Genomic DNA, 8,116 nt, shown 5'->3' on the forward strand with positions numbered 1-8,116 from the left:
TGTATGTATGAGACAAAATGTAGTGGATGAAAAAAGGCAAAGGCTGGCCTATCAGTCCAAAAGAGATGAAGAGACAGCCATTGTTTTCCTGAAGATTCGAAGTGAAGCCTTCTTTCTAGTTTCTCTAGTTAGGGGCCAGGAGGTCAATGTCCCCCATCTCATGGGGCTGGAGTGTTTACCTTCAGTAAATGCAAAGAATCACCTCGAGGTGATTACTACTACCACATTCTTATCATCTCCAACAGCTGCTTGCTAAATAAGGAGCAGGAACGTCCAAGGATCATAAGGAGCAAGACTATGATAGGGAAGGAATTTGAGATAGTTAGACAAGAAATTAAAATTACTTCCACACCTCTTTGAGTTAAAGAAAGAGAAAATTCTGAAACATATCCTTGGTACTCTTATTCTAAAACAGTGTGTCCAACTTTTGATTATATTTTCTTAAAAAGAATTTCCAACTTTTGAGGATGGAAATAATTCAGTATATGATGTCTGAGTCTGAGCATGTGGAAAAAAATCTCAGTGTTAACTGCCTTTAATAACATACTAATTGTAACCAAGAAATAGTGTGAAATATTGAAAAGCTCATGTAGCCATGTCTTAAAAGGTTGAAATAACCTAAATTACAAAGTGATAGAGGTCCCTATTGAGTGTAGATAATTTATGGTGTTTGTACAGGGAGAGACATTAGCCAACCACAATTCATGCTAAGCAGAATTTTGAACAAAGTCCAGATGGTGTTTCAGCAGTAAAATGCAGTTATCCTGGGACTATCTGGTGACCAACAAAATCATTGAAGTCAAGCTCACTGTTCCGTATAAGAACCAAGTTCAACAGAAGCAGAAATAAGGAAAAAAAATTGCACAATATTTTTATATTGGAAATTACACAGTTATCTTTATTTTATAACCTAATTTTTATTTAATGCACAAATTATATATGTACTGCAATAAAGGAAACAAAGGAAATTCCACATTCCCATCATCCTAATACACACACATAATTACAAGCACACATGATTCATCACAACAAAAATCAAAGCATATCTTCAATTTGTATTCTGCCTTTTTTTTTTTTTTACAAATTTAATTGTTAAGTAATTATTTTGTATTATCATTTTTTTGGTGGCTTCAGAGCATTCTGTGTAAATTTTGTACCATGGTATACTATTGAAGTCCCCTCTAAACTCCCCAGTTAGTATACCTCCAGTTTTTTTTTTTTTTAATTCTTGTAAATAAAACTACAAAGACTATCTCAAGCAAATAACCATTATTATCCCTTTTTGATTTCTCCCCCTTAGGCAACATAGTCCTTTTAAAAATGTGACACTATAACTCCAATATGTCCTTCAAATGAATTTTGGAACTTTTTGAAAAATTATTTGTTTTATGTTTAGTGTGTCCCCACATCTGTGCTAACAGCTCCACATTAAATTTTTCTATTTCATAACACTGTCTCCAAGTTCTGTTGAGCTCAGATGACTGCTCACAGCAAGTTCCATTTTACTTGGCTCCAATCAATTACAGGAATATAGATGATTTACAATCCAAATCATTTGAGCTCATACATTTCACATAGGGTAAAACAGAGTTGACAACCTCACTTGAAAATGTTAAAAGGGTGGTCCATGTTTTCATGCACTAGTAAGTGATTTCTCAGTTAAATCTGAATGAATTTGAATATGTAATGGAGCCAAAATAGCATACAAGTCTGGATTTTGTGGAATGCACAGCATGAGATCATTTCTATACTGAGATTAAGCATTTCATTAATTACCTAAGTCTCAAATCTATTTCTCCTTTTTATTCTTGATTCAGTAACTCCCTTCATGCTACTGTTTCTTTTATAGAAATAGAAAAAGATAGAAACATTTTTCATAGGAAAAATAATTAAAGTTGTGGAGTTTTTAAAAATAAACTACTAACAGAAATCTGCTTGTTCCAATTTTGTATGGTTTCTAAATTGCCTGAAAGCTCTACATTTTAAAATTGCTTTTCCCTCTGTCCTCCTCTCCAGTGCTTGTTTACTGAAGAAGATATGGGACAAGGGGCTCACCTTCTTACACAGGCTGAGGCCAACAGGGCCACTTGGAAAAGACCTGGACACCAAGAAAACAGGCTTTGGATTGTCTTCTTCTAAAGTAATTGGCAAGCTGATGCAATTCATATGAGTATTAAAAAGGAATTGATACTGATGACATTATCAAACAAATTCATGTTTGAATTTTTACAAAAAAGATAGTCTTCAGCTGCCTTAGCAAAGCATAGTTTGGGAAAGATAAAAGTGAGTTTTTAAATATTTAAAAAACATCATATAAAATATGCTTCCAGCAAAGTGAGTTGATAGGCAGAGAAGTTATAGGCCTTAATTCGGAGCTAGAAACAGCAAAGGAATTCAATTTAATTTTCACAGATAATAAACTTGTAGTTCAAAAATCAATGATTAGAATTAAACTCACTAGAATTAGAGAAAGAATTAGAATTAGTGGAAGAAAAAAATAAACAATAAATAAAAATTTAAAAATTGATATTCACAGCTATGTGTGAATACCAATTTAGTAATGTAGATGATTTTAGCCTAATCCCTATGCTGTTATTTTCCATAATGCTGTCTCACATGAAACAGAAGTTTGGACAAAATCAGATTCAGGAAATAAGTTTGCCTGACAGACCTCTCATTTTAGGAAAGAAATATCATTTTACATGAAATATATAATTCTGCTAGATTCAGCACCATAATAAACAAGAAACAACTGACTTCACTTAGGAGCAAGCTAACGCATACCACGAGGGCATTATAGGCAGCAAAGTGTCTTAGGAAAGACTAACAAGACTGAGCTCTGAAGAAGGCGGCACTGATTATTATAAACCATGAAGGTGTTCAACCTGATGTTGAGTCAAATGTTTGATCCTTATCTAATGTTCTATATATATATACACATACACACACACACACACACACACACATATATATATATATTTTTTTTTTTTCTTTTTCTTTTTTGAGACAGAGTCTCACTCTGTTGCCCAGGCTAGAGTACAATGGTGCGATCTCAGCTCACTGTAACCTCCACCTCCCAGGTTCAAGTGATTCTCCTGTCTCAGCCTCCCAAGTAGCTGGAACTACAGGTGTTTGCCACTATGCCCTGCTAATTTCTGTAGTTTTAGTAGAGACGGGGTTTCACCATGATGGCCAGGCTGGTCTCAAACTCCTGTCCTTGTGATTCACCTGCCTCGGCCTCCCAAAGCACTGGGATTTCAGCCATGAGCCACCCAGCCGGACCCTATATTTTTTAAAGAAAGGACCATTGAAAACTCCTCCCAATTATATTTAAGTACTGGAAATACAATGATTTCTGTGTTACTGATCATATTCAAATTATATTCAGAAACTACTATAACAAGCTAAATCTTCTCTTTCATTTGTTTACCTTTCTTTTATTTTTTAAAACAATTATAACCTCTGGCTTTCTCTTACTACATGTGTATAACTTTTACTGCCTTGTTTTTATTTTATTTTACTATTTTTTTTGAGACAGACTCGCTCTGTCACCCAGGCTGAAGTGCAGTAGCACAAAAATGGCTCACTGAAACCTTGACCTCCCAGGCTCAAGCAACCCTCCCATCTCAGCCTCTTGAATAGCTGGGACTACAGGCACCCACCACCACACCTGGCTATTTTACTATTATTATTTTATTTTATTTTATTTTATTTTATTTTATTTTTGGTAGAGATGAGTTCTCGCTATGCTGTTCAGGCTGGTCTTGAACCCCTGGGCTCAAGCAATCATCCTGCCTTGGCCTTCCAAAGTGCTGGAATGAAAGGCATGAACTATAGCACCTGGATATTTCATTTTTAAGGAGAAAACAGGGTATAATTTATACATAAATATACTACAGATAGGTGATATTTCTAAACTTATCAAAAAAGTTCACCTTGCTCTCATAGAGTTCCAACAAACCTCATGACCTCCAAGATGAATTAAAGATTAATAGGTGTTTTAAAATTTCCAAACATATATGCAGAAAGAATAGTGCTATTTCCACGGGAAAGAGAAAAGTTTAAGAGGCAATCACTACTTCAACTTGAAGATTCAAGTTGAAGACTGGACTGCTTGGAGTTTCTTCAAAGGGAGATACCATTTGGAAAGGTGGGATGGCAATATTGGTTACATAATGGCTGTGGGTGGGGGTACTACTGGCATTTAGAGCCCAGGAACCAGAGATACATAATGTCCTCAATGCTCCAGATGGCTCTACACACCAAAGAATTACCCAAATCAAAATTGTAATTCCCTTTCCCCACTCCTTTCTCCAACTGGGAAATACTTGGTGGAGTCCCTGGGGATTTGAACTTGATTCTTCAGTCCCCGGTGTATTCATTCATTAACGAAAAACTATTGCACACTAACCGTGGGCCAGATAATATGCTAGGACTGGCAGAGATGCAAAGATGAACAAATCTCAAGTCAGCTCTATGGAACTCACAATCTTCGGGGAAAAAGATAAGAAAATCAGCAACCCTAACATAGAAAAACAATTGTTATAGTATAAAATGAAAGGAAGGAATCTAAGAGAAATCCTTAATTCATCAGGAATCTCCTGAACCTTTAATTCAGTGAGGATTATTAGGAAATGTTTCCAAGGCAAGATAACACCTAAAATGTGTGCTCATCAAGTATTCATTTATTTCTTCACAAATATATATTGAGAATAGGCTCTGTGCTATTCGCACAGGATTACAGCATGGAATTACAGCACTGAACAGGACAGACATTGCCCCTGCCTTTCATATAAGGATGTGGTTAGTAAATCAAATATTGACAGTGTAATATATGTCATGAAGGAAATTAGTTGTTCTGGTAGAAAACATTAGGGGGATAGGAGCTACTCTGAAAATATGGTTAAAGAAAATCTCTCTAAAAAGGTGATATTTGGGTTGTGACATGAAGGATGAGAGGAGGATGTCAAATAAGGTGGTAAAGGAGAGTAAAAAGGATCCAAGAAGTAACTTCGAGCAACTGAAACAACTTAGCCTGTTTTAGGAAGGGAAAGAAGAGTGATATGAATGAAGTGTAGTATATAGGTAGAAGAGTGAGGAGAGCTTGGGGAGGAGGGAGGAACCAGATGGCACTGAAGACTACTGCAAGAATTTTTTATTTTATTGAAAGTGTAAAGAGCAGCCATTGAGGGGTTTTAATCAGGAAAAAAGTTGATATAATTTACTTTTATAAAATATTATTGGGCTGCTATTGGGAAACTGAATTATAGAGAGGCAGACATGGAAGCAGGGAGGCCAAACTATTTTGAGAATGCATATGAAAAAAGATGGAGTTGGAATTCACAGGGCAGCAGTGGAAATGTAGAAAAAAGGAGGAGCAGAGAGAACAAGGGAAGAATTTCAGATGTTCCACTTTGGACTTGGTAAATTTAAGAAGCCTGAGACCTCCAAGTGAGGTATGCAGAAGATATTTCAGGTGAATATAAAACTCAGGAGTCATCAGCATATAGATAGTATTAATAGTTAAAGCCATGGAATTACGTGAGATGTCCAAAAGAAAGTCTTTAAAGTGAGAGAAGAGTCTCGGATGGAACTGATTAACACTTAGGGGTTAATTAGAGAAGAAAGAGTGAAGACTGAGAGGAAGCAGTCAGAGAAGACAGAAAAACCATGAGGAGTGAAGAGAGAAGAGACAAAGACAGGTTAGCCTGGAAGAAAAAGGTTATGAAGAAGAGTAGGGAAGGGAGAAGAAAAGTTCAGACAGAGACAAGAAACATGAGTGAGAGAGCATGAGCAGCACTGGGGACTCAAACTAGTCCAGCAATCTAAAGGAAAGGTGATACTGGAGGAGATGCTGGCAATATTTTGGGAAAAGTGAAGAAGCATTAGATTATGACAGACTGTGTTTCACACTCTAAATAGTTTGAACTATTGTCATGAATGTCATGAAGGCATTAGGGATCCTGATACGTTTGGATCTGTGTCCTCACCCAAATCTCATGTCAAATTGTAATCATCAATGCTGGAGGTAGGGCCTAATGGGAGGTAATTGAATCATGGGGGCAATTTCTCATGGTTTAACACCATTCCCTCTTGAAGCTGACATTGAGGAGATAGTGAGTTCCTGTGAGATTTGGTTGTTTACAAGTGTGTGGTATCTCTCCCCTCTCTTCTCTTGCTCCTGTTCCAGTCATGTAAGACATGCCTGCTTCCCCTTAGCCTTCTGCCATGGTTGTAAGTTTCCTGAGGCCTCCCCAGAAGCCTAGCAGATGCCAGCATCATGCTTCCTGTACAGCCTGTGGAACCATGAGCCAATTAAACCTCTTTTCTTTATAAATTACCCAGTCTCAGGTATTTCTTTATAGAAGTGTGAGAATGGACTAATACAGATTCAATAGAGGATTTTAGGCAAGAAGGGGTCACCATATGATATATATTTAGAACATGTATCTTCCTCAGTGAGGAAGAGGGGATGAGAAGAGAGAAGGGGAGTCAGTTTTAGGAATTTAGTTCAGTAAATTTTTCAGGAAAAACCTGATAGAGAGGAGGGATACAGAGGAGGAAATAGATTGAAGGAGTATTTATGAGGTAGAAAGGACAGGATTTGGGAATAGGAATGGTGAGGGAAGCCTAGAATGATTTTTAGCTTTAAACTTTCAGCAACTCCAAGATTTCTGGCACCATTAACCAAAGTAAGGAAAGTAAAAGGAGGAGCAGCTCTGAGGGAGGAAGACAATGAGTTTTACACATTGAGTTTGAGGTACCTGTGGCACATCCACCTGGAAATATGATCCTGAAGCAAAGGCAAGTAGCCTAAGGTATAAACTTTTGGGGAGTTGTGGGCTCATGGGTGGTAGTTGAAAGCCATGCAAGAAGATGAAAAGGGAAAAGAGCCACCATACAGCATTAGGGAATCCTGCATTCAAAGAGTGAGCCAAGGAAGGACTGGTCAGTCAAGTAGGAGAAAAATCAAGAAAGGGATGTCACAGAAGAAAGGAGAGAAGGAAGGTGTGGTCAATGGTATCAAATAACATCAAATGTTATAGACAGGTCAAGAAAGAAACTGTATGAATGCATGTAGATATACACATAATCTATAGAGGTAGATATCAGTAATGTATAGCTATAGGTGCACATATATACTCCAGGTTTTAAAAAATAAACTGAGGAACTGAGCACAGAGAATTTCAATCATAGACAAAGGAAAATAAAGATACTACCTTAGTGTCAGCATCTTGTATCTTTGTCATTTAGTTTGAGTAAGTGTGGGAGGTGTTTAGTATGTGATATAAATATTGTATTTTGCATAGTATCAAGGGAAACTACACGTTGATGGTAGAAATAATCACTAATAAATGACAAAGAAAAAGGTGAGAAGCTATGATGTAAACATTTATTATGGCCTGTTAACAACCTGATCTATAAAACAAAATTGTTTTTAGTAATAGTTGTGTAATAATTCGTAAGCATTATTTTTGAGTTATTCTTTAGTTTTAAAGCAAACAAATCATTTTAAAAAATAAATTTAAAATTTAAATATGTTACTCAAATTCAGTAAAATGTTGCATGTATAAACTTAAATTTTCACTAATCAAACAAAAAGTCACACCTCATAACTCACACTCTGCTCTACTCTTTTAGGTTTTAAATACAAATAAAAACTTGAAGGGATCACTTAGTATGACAGAATTGAAGTAACTCGAGCTCTGTTTCTTTGTCTACTCTGGCTAACTTTGAATCGTCTACTTAAATGCAGGAATATGTAGTGCCATAGGAGTCGGAGCTAAGAACTGCACACAAGGTAGGCTGAAAAGATTCAGAACAATTTTGAAATTATTCATGAAAGGAATACATATAGTAGCTGAGTGCTAATAGTTTGGAGTGATTAGAAGAAGGAAAGTCCTTCGAATTAACTTTAATGTAAACTAAAGTGTTTATTAAAGAATAAGTAATTTTATGTCCTCATTTGAAGGCTATGTACATAGTTAAAACTCAACAAGAATCATATCAGCTATTTAGAACAGAGATCAACAAAATACATTTTTGGAGAGGAGGAATTTGGACATTGTTTAGAATTGCTGGAACATGATGATAATAGAAAAGTAGACCAACTCAG

This window comes from Papio anubis, chromosome 6, assembly GCF_008728515.1.
Source record: "Papio anubis isolate 15944 chromosome 6, Panubis1.0, whole genome shotgun sequence".
Classification (NCBI taxonomy): Eukaryota; Metazoa; Chordata; class Mammalia; order Primates; family Cercopithecidae; genus Papio; species Papio anubis.